General features: G+C 43.7%; 1 protein-coding gene across 11 annotated transcripts in view; it reads right to left on the reverse strand.

Annotated features, from left to right (window-relative positions):
* Nucleotides 1-23,657, reverse strand: part of YIPF7 (Yip1 domain family member 7) — a 145,579-nt gene that overhangs the window by 959 nt on the left and 120,963 nt on the right. The gene's annotated exons all lie outside the window — the stretch shown is intronic.

Raw genomic sequence — 23,657 nt, forward strand, 5'->3', positions numbered from 1 at the left:
TCCCATTCTGGAGAGGGTTTAAGAGATGGGACCTGCATCTATCTAATGTTGATAGCATATCCTAGTGATATGCCATCAATGTCCTCAATGGGTCAACTCTTTTAAATGAAGTCTTCCTGTGGGTGACTCAAGTGTTAAAGAGGTTATCGAAGATCTATAATGCCTCCCAATATGCCCGGGTCCCTCACAGAGGTTGTACTTACTTCGCTCGCCGGCACGGCTGCTGCTGAATCAAGACGTCGGGAGGGCAGCCAATAGCAGGCCGCAATGCTAGGGAGACTTGTCCCAATCGCAGCCTGCTATTGGCTGTCCCGCCCGACGCCATGATGCAGTGGCAGCCGTGCCGGCATCAGAAGCAATGTGGGTGCCAGGGAGCAAGGTAAATATAACCTCTGTGAGGGGCCCAGGCATATGGGGGGCATTATAGATCTTGGATAACCCCTTTAAGTACAAAAATTAAAAACACATACAGTCCCTGACAAAAGTCTTGTCGCTTGTGTACAAATTGACCTGAAGTGCTGCTAAAATATATTTCTAATCAAGATTTTGTTACAAGAAATGGGTCATTTTAATCCCAACAGCTTTTGTAATAATGTTTCAGTGCAAAACGAAACTGACAAAAAGTATTCTAATATTCACAGCTTGGTAAAGCCCATTGAGTCAATTTTTGCCAAGACATAAGTGTTGTAGCCTTGTCATATGAGCTTCACCTGTGTCTAATAATGGATCAATTAGGTCTCAGGTGTGTATAAAAAGAACCCCAGTACACTAGACCTTCACATCAACTGCAACTAGACCTCTGCAAACATGACTAAGATTCACCCGGAGACTAACGTTTTGATTATCAAGAGGCTGAAGACCAGATCCACTGCTGATGTGGCAGACACCTTCAATGTGTCTCAGCGTCAAGTTCAGAGGATAAAAATAAGATTTGAAGAGACTGGAGACGTTTTGGACAAGGCCAGGTCAGGAGAGGACCGTTTGTTGGCTCGAAAATCCAAGGCCAGCCCATTTTCCACTGCAGCAGAAGAGCTCCACGAGACCTGATCACCTGAAGTCCCTGTGTCAACCAGAACAGTTTGTCGGATTCTGTCTCGAAATCGCCTCCATGGTCGAATCAGTGCCCATAAGCCAGCACTAAACAAAAGACAATTGAAAAACCGTGTGGCATTTGCCAAGGCCCACAGCATGCTAAAAGGATGCACCCTGGAAAAGTGGCAGAAGGTGGATTTTTCAGATGAATCTTCTGTTGAATTACACCACAGTCGCCGCAAATATTGCAGGAGACCTACTGGAACCCACATGGAGCCGAGATTTACCCAGAATACTGTGAAGTTTGGTGGAGGCAAAATCATGGTCTGGGGTTACATCCAGTATGGGGGCGTGCGAAGGGATCTGCAGGGTGGAAGGCAACATCAATAGTGTAAAATACCAAGAAATCTTAGCTACCTCTTATATTCCCAACCATAAAAAAGGCCAAATTCTGCAGCAGGATGGTGCTCCATCGCATACTTCCATCTCCACATCAAAGTTCCTTAAGGCGAAGAAGACCAAGATGCTCCAGGATTGGCCAGTCCAGTCACCAGACATGAACATCATTGAGCATATGTGGTGTAGGATGAAAGAGGAAGCATGGAAGACGAAACCAAAGAATATTGATGAACTCTGGGAGGCATGCAAGACTGTTTTCTTTGCTATTCCTGGTGACTTCATCAATAAATTGTATGAATCCTTGCCAAACCGCATGGATGCTGTCCTTCAAGCTCATGGAAGTCATACAAGATATTAAATTTGGATCTCACAGCACCACTACTTAATTTGCTGACATATTTTTGGATTTGCAGTAAAATTGTTCCATTTCTGTATAGGCGACAAAACTTTTGTCTTGCCAAATTTTGACCTTTCTGTCTTGATTAAATGATAAATCTTTTTTCAGTGAAACTAATTTATTTCAGTGCTTTTTTAACTTTTCATATGAGCTATTTCTAACACCAATTGATTAATTAAAAGTCAGGTCGATAGCAGGAGTTTCTATAAAATAGAGAAGCGACAAGACTTTTGTCAGGGGCTGTATTGATTCTGTTCATCAGTAATCTCCTCCTCATAGGGTAAATGCACTTGATCCTCTGTAGAGATGGCCTTGTGGTTCACCCAGCGGTCGTTTCACAGGGAACTTTGCACGAACGCGTTTCGCCGAACATGGAAACATATGGCGATGTCCGCCGGCACCATATTCTTTTGCATTGCGCCGAACTTTGACCCATGACAAACACATAAGATGGGACAGAACACCACCTGCCCGTAAGACGTCTGATTTGTGACAGCCCGACGCGCTGGAACTCCACCTTGCATATGCTTGATAGGCTGCTCCAGCCACATAATCACTTTTTCTTTTCCGTCAGGTGAATGCCTAATTTTTGGGGCCTGTACTTCACTGGCCTACAGTAAAATTTTCTAGGCTCTAGCAGGGCACATTTTTTAAAGTTTCCCTTTAAGACGCATAAAGATGGCCCCTGATTAAAATACATATTTTTTGTGGGAATTTTTGCCATTGATCTGCCTCTCCCATGTCACTGTCCATGTTGTGGTGCTATTTGTGCACTTCTAGTAAGTATTTGGTGGCTGCAAATATGACCTGAAGGTTTTTCAGGTTCGCCTGCCATAAAAGTAAATGGGGCCCGCCGCAAACGCGCGGTTTGCGAACATTTGATCACGAATGTCACTAATCCTCTTAACTCTCAGGGAGGAGATGTTGCCACTGTGTGTCAAGGAAAGCATAGTGATAATGCTCATACATTTTTTTTACTCTAAACTGGATACATGAGAAACATGTCTCCTGATGATAACATGCAATTTGAGGCTTTGGCAACCAACATATAAAAATTTGCAAAAAGGACATATTATTTGGAAAAACTATTGGAGTCATTTATCAAACTGGTTTAGTTGCCCATAGCAACAAATCAGATTCCACGTTTAATTTTCCAAAGGAGCTGTGAAAAATGAAAGGAGGAATCTGATTGGTTGCTATGGGCAACTAAGCTAGTTCTACTTTACATCAGTTTGATAAATGACCCCATATGTATTTCAGTATTCTTTGACAAAAAATTCAACTGTCCACTTTCAAGCTATCCTTATGTCATAACTAGGTTGTTTTCAGCGGCAACCTATGACTAAAGAAACTAGGTAAGACCAGGGGCATACATACAAAGCAAGAATATGAATTGGGCCCCCATGCCCCATCAATAGCCCCTCACACTACTCATTCCTGGCCCCTCCCTTATTCACCCCTGGCCCCTCCTATTGCTCCATGAACTGTGCTTGCTGCTTCATGTTATATTGTGTTCCTTCAGGGCCAGACTGGGATTACAAAACAGCCCCGGCCCATAAACCCCATCAGCCACATATGATATTGCATAGGAATAACGGTGCAATGCACACTGTGGAGATTAATTTTGTTTTACCTGGTCATGCCCCTATGTAAACCATTAATACAAGAAAGTAAATAAAAGTGGAACACAAAAATGTCTAATCACACAGCCAGAAACATACGTTACCCTCCCTAACAACAACACATGCCATGATAAAGCTCAAAATACCTCCACAGCGTGCATTCCAAAATACCTCCCCAACTTCACATTTAAACACCACATTGCAGCACAAAATATCTCTCTAACTTTGCCAAATACCACCATAATGTACAAAATGGCTAGAATTATTGCCCCCTGAAATCCCCCCCCCCCCCCCCCCCCCCCTTTCCCCACTGGCAGCAGGATTGTCCTGACTTAAATGTCTCAACTCTGTTTGGGACTTACAGGAGCACTAAGGCCGCAGTTGGAGGGAGAAAGCCTTCTGGTACAAAGTAGAATGGAGTTAGCATGTAAAAGAAGGTATGATGACACAGGTCACATAGTAAGAATTACAATAGGTGCAATGTGTACATATAGTATATACAGCAGCGTACTGATATGTGAGGTACGAGGTATAAATTACACCTTGTACCTCACATATCAGTACATTGCTGCATATACTATATATCTGTACACACTGCATTTATTATACCATTTAATATATGCAGTGTGTATTGCATTTTATTTGTATGTTGTGATATATATCCTGTTCATTATCACTTTATTTACATGGCTCTGTGGAAAGGGTTAATGAATACTGAGAGACTGCTAGGACTTTGAATAAGAAGCTGGTAATTTTCTACAGCTGCTATTGAGTTTAAAGAAGACCATGTTTTGGAGGGAAAAGGCCAGACGTTTACCATCAAAAGCAGACAGTCTGATCTTTTGAATGTCTGGTTTTAGCTCTGTTGTTATGTCTGAAAACTTTTTTTTGTCTGGAAAAACTGCTGTGTCATTGCCATTGACTATTATTGAAGCTCTAATGTAAGTTTATCACAGACAGAAAGTGTTACAATGTATCTGTTTGTGCTGAGCTTCTCCACTCCACCCCTCCCACTAGAAGGTGCTAGTCTACCTAAAACTGTAGACTAGCACCCCTAAGGTGCTGCAGTTAGGGAACAGTGCTTGGAAGAGGAGACTCTGCCAGACTACTGAGTTACTAAAAGAAGATGCTGAAAAGGGGATACTCTGCCACAGACCCTGGAATTCGCGATCTCGTCATTATTTTTGCAATTGAGCAAATCGGCACTAATGATGCACATATTTTTTGCGCAATACATGCAACTTCACATTTTATCAGGTCTGAGTAGATATCACTGATTGGTGCACTAAGTATTGTTGTGACATCACAGCACTATGTCTGTAGGATGTATGTATGGACAGCAGAGAAACAGTAATTCCTATCACACTACCTAACACCCTGCACTGGAACCTGCTGACTGAGGGAAGAGCGAGCATCGGACGTCACTGGGCTCGGCGCATGCCCAGTGACGAAGATGAAGCTGCCGCCCTCAGTCTCCTGATGATCGCACAGGCGCAGCCCTCAGTGGGTACTGCGCCTGTGCGAGACTTCGTTCGGCGTGAGGGAGGGGGAGGAGAGGGAGGGGAGGCTGTGGCAGGCTGGGGGCGGCGGTTAGAAAATACAAGGAAGGCGGGCTGGGCACTGAAAGAGGGGCGGTACTGGGCTCACTAGGAAGAAAAAAACGCCCCTCTGGGCACCTTCAGGACGCATTTCCTTATTGATCAAAGTCGTTTTTTGAAGTAACTGCTGGACGGATTTCAAGATAAAACAGCACAGCCTAATCCAGGTAAGCTGTGCTGCATGGCTGCTTTTAAATCGTTTTTTGGCTGAGGGGAGGTGACAGAATCCCTTTAAACCCATATTATTTATGGCGAGTGTCTAACATTTATTATTATGGAGCCATCTATGCTGATGCCATATGGAAGGCGTTCATAGTTTAATGACTAAACATTACATCTTCTAAGCTAAAGTTATCAAAGTGGAATTGTACATTTTATGTGCCTCGATGTAATTCTTTTTCCACATGACCATAATCCTGTGAAAATAGTCAGGCACATAAATTAGTCGGTTGATATAATGTGGCATAATCAGTTACAGCAAAACTGTCAAGCCATATTTCTTTCTGCTTTTGTGTAATGTGAAGAAGTATAATATGCTCGGGTAGGGTCATAATTACCTAGTTATGCATAAAGGCATATTTCATATTCTACGTGTTCTCAGCACAGAAAAAAAGAGAACATGTGAATAGAATCGATGATGAATCTCTGCAGGCTGGAAACATACATATGGGCACAATTTAGTAAATAATTTAGGAGCTTGTCATTTGTTCTGATTGCCATCATATCACAATTAGGGTTGAGCGAACCCGAACTGCAAAGTTTTTCACTGAAGTTCCGGTTTGATGTTTGGGGGATTTTACTATTTTCCATTATAACATGGTTATAACGGAAAATAATAGCATTCTTAAGACAGAATGTTAAATAAAATGGCCATTGAGAGGTTAAAAATAATTAAAAAAAAAAACTCCACTCATCCACTTGATCGCGCAGCAGGTATCCTCTTCTTTCTGCAGGACCTGCAAAAGGACCTGCGATGACGTCACCGCACTCACCACGTGAAGAAGAGGTGAAGAAGAGGATACCGGCTGCGCGATCAAGTGCACGAGGTAGTTTTTTTAAAATTATTTTTAACCCCTTAATGGCCATTTTATTTATAATTTTGTCTTAAGAATGCTACTATTTTCCATTATAACAATGTTATAACGGAAAATAATAAAGTGAACTTCGGGTGCCCATTGACTTTAATCGGGTCCAGGTTTGGGGTCAAGTTAGGGTCAAGGTCGGGTCCCGAACCTGAACTTTGACCTGAAGTTTGTCCGAACCGAGCAAACCTGAACTTCCACAGGTTCGCTCATCCATAATCACAATGCATTATTTTAGGATTTTATATAGCACTGAATTGAGGCACGTTGACAATCCCTGCACAGTGGATGGCCTAGTGAATAGAGTTTGGTTTTCCAAGACTTTTATATCCTCTGAATAGGTCATCAGTATCTGATCGGTGGGGGTCCGACACCCAGGACCACTGATGATCAGCTGTTTGAGAAGGCACCAGCAGACCTGTTAGTGCCGTGACCTTCTCGCAGCTTACCAGGCACAGCGGCATACATAGCCCCATTCACTTCTATAGCGCTAAGCTGCACCTACATTCACTGGCCTAGGAAAAGCTGTGAGAAGGCTGCAACGCTACGGCAAGCACTGCTGCCTTCTCAAACAACTCATCGGTGGAGGTCCCAGGTGTCAGACCCCAACCAATCAGATACCGATGACCTATCAAGAGGATAGGTCATCGGCTATAATGGCCCAGAAAACCCCTTGATCTTCTAGGCAGAGTATGAATGCCTTCGGCACTAATTTCCTGAATGTTTAGCCTTACTGAAGAAAGGGTTAAAACTGTGTCGATTGCAAGAAGCAAACATATATGGCAAGTGAATATCTTGGTGATACTAACATCACACAGTTTAAGCCCTCCTTAATCTCTTCTGCCCTGGTATAAATGACATTTTCTTTCCTCTAAAATGCAGGTTAATCCTTCTATCAGAAAGCATGGATCTATAACTGCAATCCTCTGACATGAAATCTCATTAAACAATCTCTTTTGGTCCATTTCCTTTATTTAAAAATCTATCAGGCATCATGTGAACTCAATCTATGATGTGAAAGTAGATCTTTATCCTCTAATTGAAATGGCTGCACATGAGCTCAGTGAGGAAAAGTGTAACTGGAGCTCGTTTTCAGTCTGGTTGGGAGATGAGAAAATCTATTTGTATGAATTGAATTGTCTCATGAATCAGAGTTCTATAACCTGCAAGGGGCTGTGTCTGCAGCCTAAAGACGCTCCCCCTGTCACTTCATTGACAGAGCCGGACATGTTGCTCCTGAGTCGCTGCTCCTAATAACAGCGCAAGCGCAAAGTCTCTAATTCTGCGCTTGAACTATTACTCAAAGCAGCAAAATTGTCAGGGCTGTCTAAGATGTCCGGCCCTATAGATCAAACTGCAGGGTGAGCATGTTCAGCTGCAGGGACACAGGCGAAGAACTCTGTTTGATGAGACAAGTCCATTCACTCATCACTAGTCTGGTTATATAGTTAGTAACTTCATGGATGTTGCTGCTTTGTTCCAAAAGCTGAAAGGCTGAGTTGTTAGTAGTTGTTACTAGTATGCTCTTCCTATGTTTAACTAACATTAAAGGGGTTCTCCAGGACCTATTCTCAGCATAGGCGTAAGAGGCACTATGGTCACCATCTGGAATGACATACAGTTGGTAGCAAGCTAAGGTTACTCCTAAGTATTCAATAGAGTTTGCTACAAGGCAGGATGGACTTGGCTGCAAGCTTACTAGAAGCAGACCTACCAGAATGACCAGGGATGCAAAGAGTAGTGGACAAGAAGGTTGAAAACCAGGAGAGACAGATGGAGCAAAATTGGCATTCTAGAGGATAATCCAAAAACAAGCCATAGCCAGGATACCAGGAATAACCATAAGCAAAAGACAAGAGGTAAATCCGGAAAACAGCCTGCAGTCAGATACCAGGAGTTCAAATGAAGTAATAGTGAGAACCACACTGCTAAAGAACCAGAAATTCAATGAAGAAATCTACAGGCAAGTTAATTAGTGATATGCAGTCTTCAATCTCCCATCTAGCTCTGGGATTGGACACTGAGTCAAAAACTTAATTGGTTTGACTTTCAGTCACACTGACTGGTCAGTCAGCCAGGACATTGCTGAATAGCAAGGCAACCCTCCCAGCACAGCCAGGCGCAGTGATTTGGCTGGGTGAACTCCTAGTTTAAACTGATGATCTTTCCTCTGGATAGCTCATCAGCATTTGATCGGCCGGGGTTCGACACCCGGAACCCCCGCTGACCAGCTGTTTGAGAAGGTAGCAGCACTCCAGGAGCACCGCGGCCTTCTCACTGTTTACCGCAGGCCCAGTGACGTCACGACTTGTATCAACTGGCCTGGGCGCGGCTAAGCTCCATTCAAGTGAACAGAGCTTAGCCGCGCCCAGGCCAGTGATAATAGTCGTGACATCACTGGGCCTGCGGTAATCAGTGAGAAGGCCGTGGTGCTCCTGGAGTGCTGCTACCTTCTCAAACAGCTGATCAGCGGGGGTTCCGGGTGTCGAACCCCCGCCGATCAAATGCTGATGAGCTATCCAGAGGAAAGATCATCAGTTTAAACAAACTGCAGAACCCTTTTAAGCTCAGGAGCACCCTTCTATTGCTTGCATAATACTTATGTGAGATAGGAACTGATATATGGAAAAAAAACACATCTAAGAAACTTACAGGCACTTTGTAGGATTGTAACCAGGGAGACACATTGGTTTGAATAGGCGATATAGACACAAAATTGTAGATTTTAATACGATTACATAATGGGTTAAAAAAAAAAAAGTTTGTCCTGTTTAACCACTTTATACTGCAAATTGCAGTTGATTCAGAGGAAGGTAAAACTACTCTTTAAAGTGGTTTTATGAGATTTTCATATTGATGGCCTATTCTTACGTTAGGCCATCAATATGTGATTGGTAGAGGTCTGACTACCAGCACCGTGCCGATCAGCTGTTTGAGGAGGTTGCAGTGCTCCAGTTTGCACCGCAGCCTCCTCACAGCTTACCAAGTAATGCAATGTCCATTGGATAGCAGCTGTGCTTGGTATCGCAGCTCAGCCCCGTTCACTTGAATGGGAATGAAGTGTGCCTAGCCCATGTGACCAATGAACATGACGTCACTGGCCTAGGAAGAAGCCTAAGTGCTCACCGGAGTTGGAGGATAGGAAGTCATGAGGATAGGACATCAATATGAAAATCTCAGAATACCCCTTTAAGTAACAGAGACCCAATTCACAATGAAATAGAAAAAAAATAAAAATACTCCCTGACCCCTGTGACAATCAGACAGATCCCTGGATTGACTTTCTATATTAATACCAGTAACCAGTACCAAATCCTATGGGAGCATGTTCCATAATTTCAATGTTAGGACAGTAAATCAATTATTTAAAACTGTGGCAAAATTGCACAGTTTTTTAACTGTAAGCAATATTTTTCATAGGTTTTTAAGGGACCATTTACATATGTGTAAAAAGATATCATAGCTCCTCAGACGTCTCCTCTCTAGGGTAAATATATGTAGCTTTGATAACCTATCATAACTTCTATTACTCCTATCAATTTATTGCCGTTCCTTGTCCTATCTTCAGCTTTATTTTTCAGTGGACTGGTACACGAAATTGGTCTGCATCATCAAGATGTAGTCAAGTTAGTGGTTGAAGGGGTTGTCACATAAAAAATATTCTGCAGGGTTTAAACCAGTACCTGGATTTGAATACTTTTGTAATTGTGTGTAATTAAAAATTCTGTCTAAACACTGAGTTATTCAGTAAGATGTATCTGCATTGTGTTCTCATCTCTCTGTCCACCTTGCTTAGGTGGACACACGTGCTCAGTTTTATCCTTCAATTGCGTCCTGAGCTGAGATAGGATGAGAGCGGCAGCAGGAAGACACATTCCTTTCCTAATACAAGAAAAATGTGTTGTTTTTTTTAAGCTAGCATCTTGACATCCTGTAAAGTCACTTGCAATAGAGAACATCATAAAGATATAAAGAAATTGGTTTGTGGATAATGTTACCTAATACACTGATCATAATAACCTAAGTAAATCTCCCATGATTTCTCTGTTTTGTAATTATTCATAGAAACCTTTGATTTGTTATTTAGAGATTAAAAAATCTCTTAGACAAACCGATTGCTATGATATTGCTGAACATAAAAATGTAGCGTACAGTGTGATCCATGTACCGTAGCTCTCTATCATAGTATAATAGCCTTTCCATATACTGTAGTATTTCTGTATTAAGCTTACTGATCTGCTAACTTGGCTGTCATTGACAAATTCTGAAACTAACCTTTAAAAACCTAAGTTTATCTGCCTACTGTAAGCTTCTAATTTATAGGCAAACATATTTTAAGAATTAGTATATAGATAAGATGTCGCACTAAGGAAACTGGGCACCAGTTGGTGCTCCTGTATATTGAGACCACTCACTCAATAAAAATATGTATAATTAAAATATGGTGAACAGGGCACTCAAGACACCGTGACCATGTGGTTCAAGCGTTTAGAAACTTTAATAGTTGATATTAGGTTATTTAGATACAATAAGTAAAAAAATCCAAAAAAAAAAAAAAGAATTAAGAATTAATAACAGCCACCTAAATGGCAGAAATTCAATTGATATCCAGCACTGTATATCAATTGAATTTCTGCCATTTAGGTGGCTGTTATAAATTCTTAATTCTTTTTTTTGGGGGGATTTTATTACTTATTGTATCTAAATAACCTAATATCAACTATTAAAGTTTCTAAATGCTTGAACCACATGAGTGCCCTGTTCACCATATTTTAATTATACATTTTAAAATTTTGTCGGATTCTTTGATCCTCTAAGGGTCTGCCTCTTAATGACTTTTAGGCCGCTTTCACACCAGCGAGTTTTCCACACAGGTGCAATGCGTGACATGAACGCATAGCACCTGCACTGAATCCTGACCCATTAATTTCAATGTGTCTGTGTACATGAGTTCTGTTCTGCGTGAAAAACGCAGCATGTTCTATATTCTGCGTTTTTCACACAGCCCTGGCCCCAAAGAAGTGAATGGGGCTTCAGTGAAAAATGCATTGCAAGCAAGTGCGGGTGCGATGCATTTTTCACTGATGGTTGCTAAGAGATGTTGTTTGTAAACCTTCAGTTTTTTTAAAAACGCCTCAAAACGCATCAAAACACATTGCACCCGCGCAGAAAAAAATGAACAACTGAACGCAATTGCAGACAAAACTGACTGAACTTGCTTGCAAAATGGTGCGAGTTTCAGTGAACGCATCCAGAGCCAATCCGTCACGTTCGTGTGAAAGGGGCCCTACAGTGTCTTTCATATGTCTCAAAGGTGTGCCTTCAGTGTTTATGGTGACTACTAGATGACTCTGTAGCACCACAGGTATAAAATTAAGATGTAAGCAGGAAGTAAGACAGTGTGTGACTGAGAACACAAGAGTGCCTTGGGAGTCGAGATACCTCAGGGAACCATCTCAAGCAATGCAAGTCAGGGTCTGTGTGTGCTCAGTGAGTGCATGGTCTACTGTGAGAGTGGGCAGAGGTCTGGGACTAGGTAGCCACTGAGAAACACATTGGTGGGTATGAAAGAAAAGGAATTGAAGCAGCTCTGTTTAAGTGTAACCCAGGAAAAAGTATGGTGCAAGAGTTAACACTTATTCACCAGATAAGGGATGTGTCTAATTACTGGGAGTCAACCAATGTAATCTCCAGTGATGATGACAACAGAGGCTATGGAGTCCCCGTGTGAAAGGAGCAGCAGTGGACATGTGTAACCACTGTTACATTCACTTCTGTTTTGGAAATGGGGCTGAGCATTAAGTCTAACAGAACTAAATGGAACCGTGGTCATGCATGTTCAGTACTGCTTTGTTCATGTAGGGACTCTGCAACCTTCATTCTCATGATCACTGGAGGTCCTAGTATTCAGATCCCCATAATCATACATTTATCTCTCATCTTGTAAACAGAGGATAGGTAAAAACCCCATTTTACCTCCTCAGATCCGAAAACATGGTCTTTGACAGGTAACGGGCTGCCCTTTCTTTGCTGAATAAAAAAAAAATCTGTGACAGAAAGTGACAATAGATGTGGATGACAATCATCACCCTTCCTCCATTACAGTTGTCTTATGAGTGGTTGTGGTGACAATTTTACCTCACTGTTTAAAGAGAACTAAATAACTGAACTATTTCCTGAGTGTTGAGTCTCTTGATTGAGAGTTAGCCACTACGAGGACCTCCAATGTGTGCTCACTGAGGGACAAGCTCTGAGCACATGATGCATATAAACCTTGTTGCTGTGGTATTCTGTCATGGTAGAGGGTGGCCCTTTCTGCAGTGTTTATGGTGCCTACTAAATGACTCTATAGCACCATAGGTATAAATTCAGGCTGTAAGCAGGAAGTAAGTCAGTTTGTGACTGAGAACACTATGTTGTAATCGACAGGTTTCTAGGCATAGACAGACTCCAATAGAACACTGGTCCCTGAGCATCCATGAGGCTTGGTTGTATTTTTCTCACTGAAAGGTCCATAACACATGACAATCCTTGTAGTACTGATTCCTGGTCCAAGAAATACCAAAGGTGGTAGGAATATTTTGGTGCTGTCCATCTGTCTTAGGTGAAACATCTGAATTGGTGCCAACTCAGAAGAAAGGGTTAAAATAGTAATGTCAAGATATTTTCTCAAGTAACCAAGGGTGAACTCCTGGACACAAGGGTGGACGTGATGACGTGAACGCACCGTTGCGCTCTTCCCCCTCCCTCAACGCCGAGCGGCTTTCGGTCTACCTCCGCTGCTACGGAGCGAGTGTTGAGAGCCTGAACTATGCTGAGAGCCTGAAGCTGTCTGACCCCGCGCTCACCCTCCCCTGTGGTGAATTGCCTGCCGACATCGGACCTCTTGCTGGCTGAGTGGGGTGCAGGAGTAGATGTTTCGAACGCTCTCCCCCCTCCTGAGTTGTACCTGAGCTGTCCCTGGTGGTTCCGATCTGCGTGCTGCGTCTGTTGTGTGCTGCCTGGTGGGACTGGGAGTTCTCCTCGGATGGTATCTGAAGACCGGCGGCGTGTCTCGATAGCCTTCCTGGACTGAGGCTAGGATCTGAACTAGACTGCGAACATCTTTGAGTTAGATCTAATCTGATTGTGTTCTTTTTTGTGATTTTCTGACTCCCCTTGCCTCCTCATTTAACTATACTTAACTTAATATTGGGGTATGCTGCCTGTCCGGGCTGGGGTTGCATTTTTTTTTTCTTTTGAGTAATGGTTAAGATTTTATCTTGGAATGTCAGGGGTCTTGGAGAGAGAGCTAAAAGACAGGCAGTGATGGACGCAATCCGGAGCTATCTCCCTGCAATAGTCTGCTTGGTTAAAACCCATTTTTCAGGGACGGCGACCCCTCATTTGGGGGGGAGGTTGGGCAGCACAGATTTAGCACTTAAAATCTAATAGTTACTCTAGAGGGGTATCAGCCTTGATACACCAAGCAGTGGATTTTGCCCTGACTGACTCCTGGATAGATGACCAGGGAAGATTTGTCTTTCTTTATGGTAGACTTGGGGGTCAGCCATATATCCTTGCCTTTTTTTATATACCTCCCCCATTCTCCCTGCACCCCCTCAATTGCCTGTTGTCTTTTGTGGAACGGTGGCCAGACTGTCGGGTGGTTCTGACAGGTGACTTCAACAATGTTATGGATCCTAGTAGAGACAGGTTGACGGCAGATCCCAGCACCACAACTGGTGGGACTGAGACGTTGCTGTTACGTTTCTGCTGAGAGACAGGCTTTGTGGACATGTGGGAGTATATGGGGAGGGGAAACAGTGCCTTTTCATGTGTTAGTAATGGAGAGAGGTCAATGTCTAGGATCGACCTGGCACTGACCAACAGAGACAATATTAGAAATATTAAATCAGTTAAATATGGGACGAGAACTCTCTCAGATCACGCTTCCCTCTCAATAGAAATTCTGGTAGGGTCAGGGCAGGCTAAATCAGACTTGCTATTTAGGTTGAACCCATACTAGTTGACTATAATTGATGACCATCAGGTTATTAAAAAACAGATAACCTCTTTTTGGCAGATTAACTACCCCTCAGCTGGTATTGGCTGCGTATGGGATACCTTGAAGGCCTATATGAGGGGGCTGTTTCAGCAATATCTCTGCATTAAGAGGATCATTTAAGAGAAGAGAGAAGGAATTAATTAACTTAGTGGCTGGTACTACAGAGCATTTTATTATTCAAAAGACGGAACAAAATAGAGAAAAAATGCAGAAAGCCAGCCAGGAGACCTCAAAAGCTTTCTCTTGGATAGGGCCCACCATAGTCTATTTTTTAAGGGACAGAAATACTGTCAGGATGACCAGGCAGGCTCTTAGCTAGGATAGTTAAGCAACAAGAGAATAGGAAGAATGAAATAACTGGTATTCATGGGCCTGATGGTAGGATTGTACGAGATTTGGAGGGTATAGCTGAGACCTTCCGGGAATACTTGGCAGCAGTCTACAGGGCGGCTCCTCCTGTACCGGACAGCCTCCTGGACGCTTGTCTCAATGATCTTTCTTTTCTGGTTCTCTCAGAGGGCCAGAGGGCCTTGCTGGAGAGGGAGATAACCGTCCAGGAGATCCACTTGGCCCTTGGGTTAATATCGGGTAGTTCGTCCCCGGGGCTGGATGGCCTTCCGTACGAATTTTACAGGAAATATGGGAATATAGTCCTCCCATATCTCTCAGAAGTATTTACAAAGGGGTTGCAGGGAGAAGACCCTTCCGACCTCCATGTATGAGGCACTGATAGCTTTAATTCCAAAAAAAGATAAGGATATTTTGGAGATGGGTGCTTATAGACCCATTCCTTTACTTAAGGCTACTTTCACACTAGCGTTCGATCGGATCCGTTCTGAACGGATCCGCTCATAATAATGCAGACGGAGGCTCCGTTCAGAACGGATCCGTCTGCATTAAAATGGCAAAAAAAAAGCTAAGTGTGAAAATAGCCTCGGACGGATCCGTCCAGACTTTCAATGTAAAGTCAATGGGGGACGGATCCGCTTGAAGATTGAGCCACATTGTGGCATCTTCAAACGGATCCGTCCCCATTGACTTACATTGTAAGTCTGGACGGATCCGCACGCCTCCGCACGGCCAGGCGGACACCCGAACGCTGCAAGCAGCGTTCAGCTGTCCGCCTGTCCGTGCGGAGGCGAGCGGAGCGGAGGCTGAACGCCGCCAGACTGATGCAGTCTGAGCGGATCCGCTCCATTCAGACTGCATCAGGGCTGGACGGCTGCGTTCGGGTCCGCTCGTGAGCCCCTTCAAACGGAGCTCACGAGAGGACCGACGAACGCTAGTGTGAAAGTAGCCTAATACTGATATTAAGCTGCTCTCCAAGGTCCTGGCTAATCTATAAGGTGATTACATCACTAATTCACCCATACCAAACTGGGTTTATGCCTGGGAGGGGCACCCATTATAATATACATTGCTTGTTTGCTAATATCCAATCCTCGGAGGGGACCGTCCGCTCGATTCTGTCATTAGATGCCACCAAGGCCTTTGACAGGGTCGAGTGGAGCTTCCTCTGGAGGGTGATGGGAAGAATGGGATTTGGTCCAAGGTTTATAGCCATGGTCCGTTTGCTTTATAAATCCCCCCTGGCCAAACTTAGGATCAACGGGACCCTGACTAGGACTCTGATGTTGGAGAGAGGCAGCCGTCAAGGATGTCCTCTCTCGCCACTCTTATTCAACATTTATATTGAGCCTTTGGCTATAAAGATCAGACAGGACCCGGGGGTTCTTGGATTTGGGATTGCAGGAGATCATGATCGGATATCTTTGTATGCAGACGATATTCTGTTTTTTATGCAACAGACCAATACCACCCTGCCAAAAGTTATGGAGATTGTAGAAGTGTACTCTAGGTTCTCTGGCCTGGAGGTCAATTGGTCCAAAACTACCCTCCTCCCTATAGATAAGACACAATTGTCAGTGGAGAATCTACCTCTGGACCTGGGGGTTGAGGACTCCATGAAGTACTTGGGGATAAACATTTCTGCTAATATCCAGGACTATGTTCAACTTAATTTACTCCTGGACATTATGAAGATTAGATCTAAAATTAAAATATGGCATTGGTTTACTCTTTCGAGAGGAGATAGGGTCTCCTTGGTGAAAATGATAGTTTTCCCCAATTGCTTTATGTTCTCCGAAACTCCCCGGTTTGTATAGAGGATACATTTTTTAAATTGATAGAGAAGATGATCAATGATTTGTTATGGGGAAGAAAGCGGGTAAGGCTGAAACTGGATTATTTTTCAATGCCCCTGGAACAGGGCGGTTTGAACCTTCCGAGTTTCAAGGGATATTTTATTGTGTCTCAGCAAGGTTTTTCCACGAGTGGGAGACCAGCCCCTTATGTAAAAAATTTGTGGACCATTTTGGTTTTCTTGATTTCTTTACTTTATTAGAGTCAGGATGCTTAATGAGTTTGAGGCAGGAGTTTTGAAGCTTTGTTAAGCTTGCTACTAGGGCCTGGAAATTGATCAGGAGCTGGCTACTTATCAAATTCTCATTGGTTTGCACTCCACTATGGCAAAATCAAAGACTTCCAGTGCTGGGGGACCTTGATTGCCAGCAGTACTGGAGGTCTAAGAATATTTACTATATAGCGCAAGTAGTTGGGGATGGTCGGATCCTCTTTCTTGAGGAGATCATGCAGAAGGAAAGCACAGGAGAAACAGTTTGGTTTAGATATTTTCAGTTACGATTGGCACTTTGTAGCATTGTGAATAGAACATTATAAACTATAGACACGTTGAGTTTTTTGCACACTCTAATAAGGAAAAAGAATGCCGTTATGGCTAAGATAGCTTTTGGCTAAGATTTTGGATTGTCTCTCACCTGGACAAAAGTCCTGGAGACTTAATTATCCTAACCCATCTTCTGAGGTTTGGGAAAGTGCATTGAAGAATATGGGTTTGGTTTCTCTAAGTTTTAACCACATAGTTGTTCAGTTTAATATTATGCACAGGATATATGTAACGCCGCTCTTGCTTCAGAGGCGTGGATTACGAGATAACTCCAACTGCACGCGTTGTGGGAGTCCCGATTCAGACTATCTTCATCTGTTTTGGGATTGCCCCCTTTTAGATGGTTACTGGGGAGCAATACATTAATTTCTTGTGCAGCGACTGCAGCTGGAGCTCCCTCGCCAGCCTCAATTATGAATCCTTGGGGATCTTTCTGCTCTAAACTGCCAGAAGCCAGAGCAGTGTTTATTGATTAGGGTGATGTTTGTGGCCCGTCTCCTGATCTCCAGGTCTTGGTTTGCATCTATTCCTCCTCATGTCAATCAGTGGTGGAAACTAGTCAATAAAATCAGAGATTATGAGGCCATTTTGTATAGGCAGAGAGGTACATATGATAAATGGCTCAGGATCTGGGCAGCATGGAATGGGTGAAAGAACAACTGAAAAGTCTTATGTTTACTTATTTTTTATATAATATTGTTTTTCTCCTCCCGATTATGGTGGCATTTTGGGGGGGAGGGAACTGGGTGGTTGGGAGTGTATGTATCCTGTTGTTTTTAATTTAGTAAAAGTTGGTTAAGATGAATAAAGGAAAAAAAGAGTTTAAAAAAAAAAGATATTTTCTCAAGATAATATAGTGGAGCCTCGTAATTAATAATTAAGATCCCATTTCTACTAAAGGAGTTGTCTGAGTTATTTTTTTGTTCTTTGTATGTTTCTAACTAATGAAATATAAGGGGTTTACAATTCACTTACTTGACTTGCAGTGGCTCCTTTCTCAGATTTCACTGAGGGTCACATGACATGTGATGTCAGCTTGTCTCCCTGCTCTGATGATGTTTTGTGAACAAGCCTGAGAGAGCAGATCTGTGTCTGTGCACAATATGTCACTGTGCTGGCCACACCCCACTGCACTGGCCGAGCTGCTCCTGTATGCCATGTGTCTCTCTCTCTTCCTGGATTCTTCAGGAAACTTTAACTCCTGCTGCAGCACAGACTTAGGGCTGAAAGCTTTGCTCAGCAGCTACAGGCAGCGAAATTCTGGGCGCAGGATCTTTGCTCCTCGTCCTGCAGACACAGAGTTAACAGACTGGAGGAGTTCTGCAGAGCATTGTACAAGAACAGGTAGGGGGAAGATCCTGTGTGTATCAGCAGTGTCATTGTGCAGCTGGCACTTGTAGTCCTTCACATATGCTTCTGAGTATCCAAGCAGTCAGACATTTCACTCGGGGAAGCACTTTTATTTACTTGCTTTGCAGAGCAGGAGGAGGGACAGTCTTTTTTTGACGCCCACAAATATTCATGAGGAAAACCTCAGAGATCGTTGTTCTTGAACTAGGTAAACAAAGAGCCATACATTTTGTTGTCTAAAACTTTATTAGCTATAATATATATATATATATATATATATATATATATATTTGCTGACCATCAGATTTACAGTGCTATATTTTTTTTCCTAACTCAGACAACCCCTTTAACCAAAGTGACAATAATGCCAAGTATGGCTATTTGCTGTGGAAGACTGACAGTAAAATCGAAGAACACCCTTTGACTTCAATAGGTTTCATGTAATACAGCAATTTCAATCGGTTAGGTCATTAGTTCCTTAGGCTGAGTTGACACTTCAGTTATTTGGTCAGTTATTTCCATCAGTTATTGTGAGCCAAAACCATTAGCGAAGTATTTGTCCTTATTTCCACTTCATATCATATCTAAAAATGGATAGCTTCCTTGTGAAGTCTGTATTTTTATAACTCCAATCAATAAAAAGGGCTATTGTCATTGTCAATAAGGACAAGAATAGGATATGGTCTATTGTGGAACAGCCACATGGATCCGCAAAAAATACGGATGTGTGCATGGCCCCATAGAAATTAATGGGAAAATGCGATGTCTGCCAATATAAAATGTAGCAATGCCGTGGGAACTTTATCTAGCAACTAACATTGACATAGCTATAAGTAATAAAGCCATGCACAGATGTGCTATACTATATTTTAATTGCAGTATTTTTTCATGGATTTGTGTCTGCGCAGTGTGGGGTTTCGCTCTGGTAGACAGGATTAGCGGACGCAGTATAGAGGCAGCAACAAGTTCTTTGGATCAAACAGTTCAGTGTTTTATTCACACTTTAGGCAAGTGACAAAACAAGCAGTCATAATTAAGCAAAAAGTCACCTTGTGGTGTTGGTGGTAATTCACACCATGCGGCAATTCTGCCTCAAAGAGTCCTTGACCATAGCATCACCAACCTGTTTTCACGCCAAACAGGTAGCAAGCCTTCATCCAGACACAAGGCTCCCAGATCCCAGCACTCAGAGACCTGGCTTCTAAGCCCAGCTGCCTATTTGAGGACAGCCAGGTGCTGACAAAACCCGAACCAGCACTTAAAATCCGGTATTTGACCTCACCTGGTTGTAAATCTGCCCAGCAGCACATGCTGGGAGGCAAATACCTGTTTTCCCAGACCAAACCTCTCACTGTGTCACATACCCCCCCTTTGTTCAACCCTAAAGGGGGTGAAAACATTCCAGACAGTGTACCCAGGACAGGGCATCCGCATTTCCCTGTAATCAGCCTGCTCTGTGTTCCACCGAAAACCTAAAGTTTTGTAGGGCGAGAAACCATCGGGTGCTCCGGGCATTTCTGTCCTTGGCCTGGCTCATCCACTTGAGAGGGGAGTGGTCCGTCACCAAGTGGCATTTTCTCACCAATAAATAATAGCGGAGAGATTCTAGTGCCCACTTGATAGCCAGGCACTCTCTCTCCACTATACTATACCGGGTCTCGGCTGGGGTGAGCTTACGGCTGAGGAAGACAACAGGATACTCCTCCCAGTTGACTTCCTGAGACAGTACAGCACCGAGGCCTACTTCGGAGGCATCGGTCTGTACTATAAACTCCCTTTTGAAGTCAGGCGTCACCAAATCCGGGGACCCACACAGGGCCGACTTCAAAGCGGAGAAAGCCTCTTCCGCCCGATCATCCCAGCGAACGATCATTGACTTGTGTCCCTTCAAGAGTCCTGTCAAGGACACGGCTACAGTAGCAAAGTGGGGAACAAACCTCATGTAATAGCCCACCATTCCCAGGAATGACTTTATTTGCCTAGTGGTGACAGGCCGGGGCCAATTCCGTATCGCCTCTATTTTGTTCACTTGGGGTTTGATGACTCCATGCCCAATGACATACCCCAGGTAGTTAGTCTCTTCTAACCCTATCGCACATTTTTTGGGTTAGCGGTTAGGCCGGTCAACTACAGTCTGCACTTTGGGTAGGTGACTTTCCCAGTCGGTACTGTGGATGACAATATCGTCAAGGTAAGCCGAAATGTACCGACTATGTGGACGAAGCACAATGTCCATTAGTCACTGAAAAGTGGCCCAGCACTTAAAATACAGTCCGGTATTTGACCTCACCTGGCTGTAAATCAGCCAGCAGCACATGCTGAGAGGCAAATACCTGTTTACGCAGACCAAACCTCTCACTGTGTCACAGCAGTCACCGAAGAACACTGTAACATCTAGCAGACATAAGGCGGTGATGACACAGCTGACAGCCCCAGGCAGCAACTTGCCCAGGAATATCCTCACATATGTCTTTGTAAATACAGCTGCTTCATTTTGATATATCAGATGTGACATACTGTATGTACATACTTGATATGTGTATGGGAAGCTATGTTCAGTATATTTTAAATCAGACTAATGAAGTGGAAACATCAGTTCTATATCTTTCTCTGAAGAGACAGCACTGGTCGTTCTTTCCTTGGTTTGGAATTACATGGCTTCTTGTCATCTTGCATGTGGAAAATACTTTCTCCACAAACACTGTTTAACCAGACAGATGGTGGTCCCTGCTAAGGCTGCTAGGTCTGATCTTTCCTGCACTTTAATGGATAATCTGCATCTGATTCCAGCTGTTGTCTTTGATTATTCTTCTGTATTATGGTAACTTATCGCTATTTGTACTGCTGTGACCTCTCTAAGAAGGTACCTGGAATCACCGTGGATGGAAGGTATGTGTCACCGAGGTTCCTGGCCTCGGTGAAGTAAGAGCCGGTATTTTATGTGTCATCAGCAGCTATTGCGAATAGAAACCTTGAGAGTTAGCATGGCGGTCATATCTGATCCAGGATGGCTCTTACTGGGAGTAGTCAAGGTGCTGGGTGGGTGGATGACTACTCCCGTGTTTCAGGCCGGGTTTTGCCAGGCATAAAAACCAGCCAGCACTGCCAGGTGTGGTGGATTTACCTCCCTCTGACAGTGGAGCTCAGTAGTCTGTGTGCTGTGAACTGAGGGCTGTGCTGGGATTTGAGGTTTGAGCCTGGCTGGAGGACACAGGCCCCTCTAAAGGCGAACAGGCCGCCTAGGGACTTGATGAGGCTGAACTGCTAACAGGTTGTGAATTAACACCCAGGAGAAAAGGTGACTTTTATTGTTTATGGACTTTCCTTGTGTGTGAACAAACACCAAGCCACCTACCTGTCTTTTGTGATACAGCTTATCTGCATTTTGTTATACACCAATGTCAGGACTGTCTTTACCAAGGGGCAAAAGGGGCAGCTGCCCTGGGCCCAGTTGCTCCTGGGGGGCCCAAGGCAGCTGCCTCTTGAGCCCTGCTAGCTACTGCCCCAGGTGTCAGGCTGTCGGCTACACAGGCATCATGATCGTACTGTGTTAATGATCTTAATTCTAGGACCTTAATGAGTTTTGACCTAGGACCTTAATGACATCATTACCACGTGACCAGTAACCTAGCAATTACTGGTCACATGGCTATGAGGTCATCACAGGTCCTGTGGAGTGTTGCAGAAGTTAACTGTGGAGCTTTTTTGTGTAAAGATTACATCAGAAAAAGGTGACAGGGGCTGTTATGTTAATATACTGTAAACTACTGTATAGTGGGGTGCTGTATACTGTGTGGTGGGCTGTATACTGTGTGGTGGGCTGTATATTGTGTGGTGGGCTATATATTGTGTAATGGGCTGTATATTGTGTGGTGGGCTGTATACTGGGGGGTGGGGGTGGCCTGTATACTGTGTGGGGGCCTGTATACTGTGTGGGGGCCTGTATACTGTGTGGTGGGCTGTATACTGTGGGGGCCTGTATAGTGTGGGGGGCCTTATAGTTGCGGGGAGTGCTATACTGCTGTACTGTATAGTGTGGGGGGCTGTATACTGTGGGTGCGGTATAGTGTGGAGTGCTATACTGCTGTACTGTATAGTGTGGGGGGCTGTATCATGTATAGTTTGGGGTGCTGTATACAGTGAGATGTTGTATACCGTGAGGTGCTGTATACTGTGGGCTGCTATACTGCTCTACTATATACTGTGGGGTACTGTATAGTGTGGGGTGCTAAACTGCATACTGTGTGGTGCTGTATACTATAGGGTGCTATACTGCATACTGTGGGGTGCTGGGGTGCACTGTAACACTAGGGTGAGCCGAGCCCTGGTCTCCTTCCTGCAGAGCGGTGCCCACGTCCAGCCTGAGCCCAGCTGCCCAGAGCACTGATCCTGAGCCGCTGGAGTCTTCAGAACTGGAAGTATTTACAGTCATTCACTGGACTCTACCAGATGTGTGGATTTTGTGTGTGTGTGTTGTGGTGGAGGGCGCGATTGCCTGCTAAGGTGTGGGAAGGTGGGATCCAGGGGGCCCAAGTAAATTTTTGCCCAGGGTCCAATCAATATTAAAGACGGCCCTGACCAATGTGTGAATAAACACTGCTGTTTGATTCAAGAACTGTGTACTTAGCCTCTATACTGCATCCGCTAGTCCTAACTACCAGAGTGAATCCCCACACCTCCCTCACATACATAGTGTACATTACAATTAACTGCAGATACGTATCTCTTGTTAGTGATCCCATACTGAGCACAACTGCTACAACGTTAGGGCCCATATTTTAGTGCCATATTCTTTTTTTTGGCAAAAACAAGATTGGATCCCAGCAGGAGAAAGATGGAAAATGTTTTTGTAGGCATCCATTCTTAATTCTATGCATATAGGAATAAAGGTCCTTTTACATGGACCAAGGATTCAGGCAATTATCGGAACTAACCAAAACATTCCTGATAATTATCTGATCATCAGAGAAGGTGACGTGACATTCCATTTACAGTACATGCAGCAATTACCTCTGCTGTATAATGGCAAGTGATCTCTACAGTGAAAATTATTGTTTCTGGGTAGCAGATCCCGGTTTACACAATACAATCTACTTCACAAAATCATCAGGTAACTTTTTTCACAGGCCAATTATCAGGAGAGAGGGTGTATGCCCTTCCTAGAAAACAAGAGTAGTGTCACCTGGCATACAATACTCATGCATATTTTTTGGTTTTCCTAATGATAAAGAGAGCCCTTAAAGAGAACCACACAAGGCAAGTCGACCAAGTAAGACAAGTTTCACTTGAGGCATTATGGTACTCTTCTCCTTTTAGAAAAATATTTAGCTAGCATGTTTAATTGAGAGATGTGTAAGTTTTGTGGGATGTTTTAAGTCTCTTGT

The sequence above is a fragment of the Bufo gargarizans genome, chromosome 1, assembly GCF_014858855.1.
Source record: "Bufo gargarizans isolate SCDJY-AF-19 chromosome 1, ASM1485885v1, whole genome shotgun sequence".
Taxonomy (NCBI): domain Eukaryota; kingdom Metazoa; phylum Chordata; class Amphibia; order Anura; family Bufonidae; genus Bufo; species Bufo gargarizans.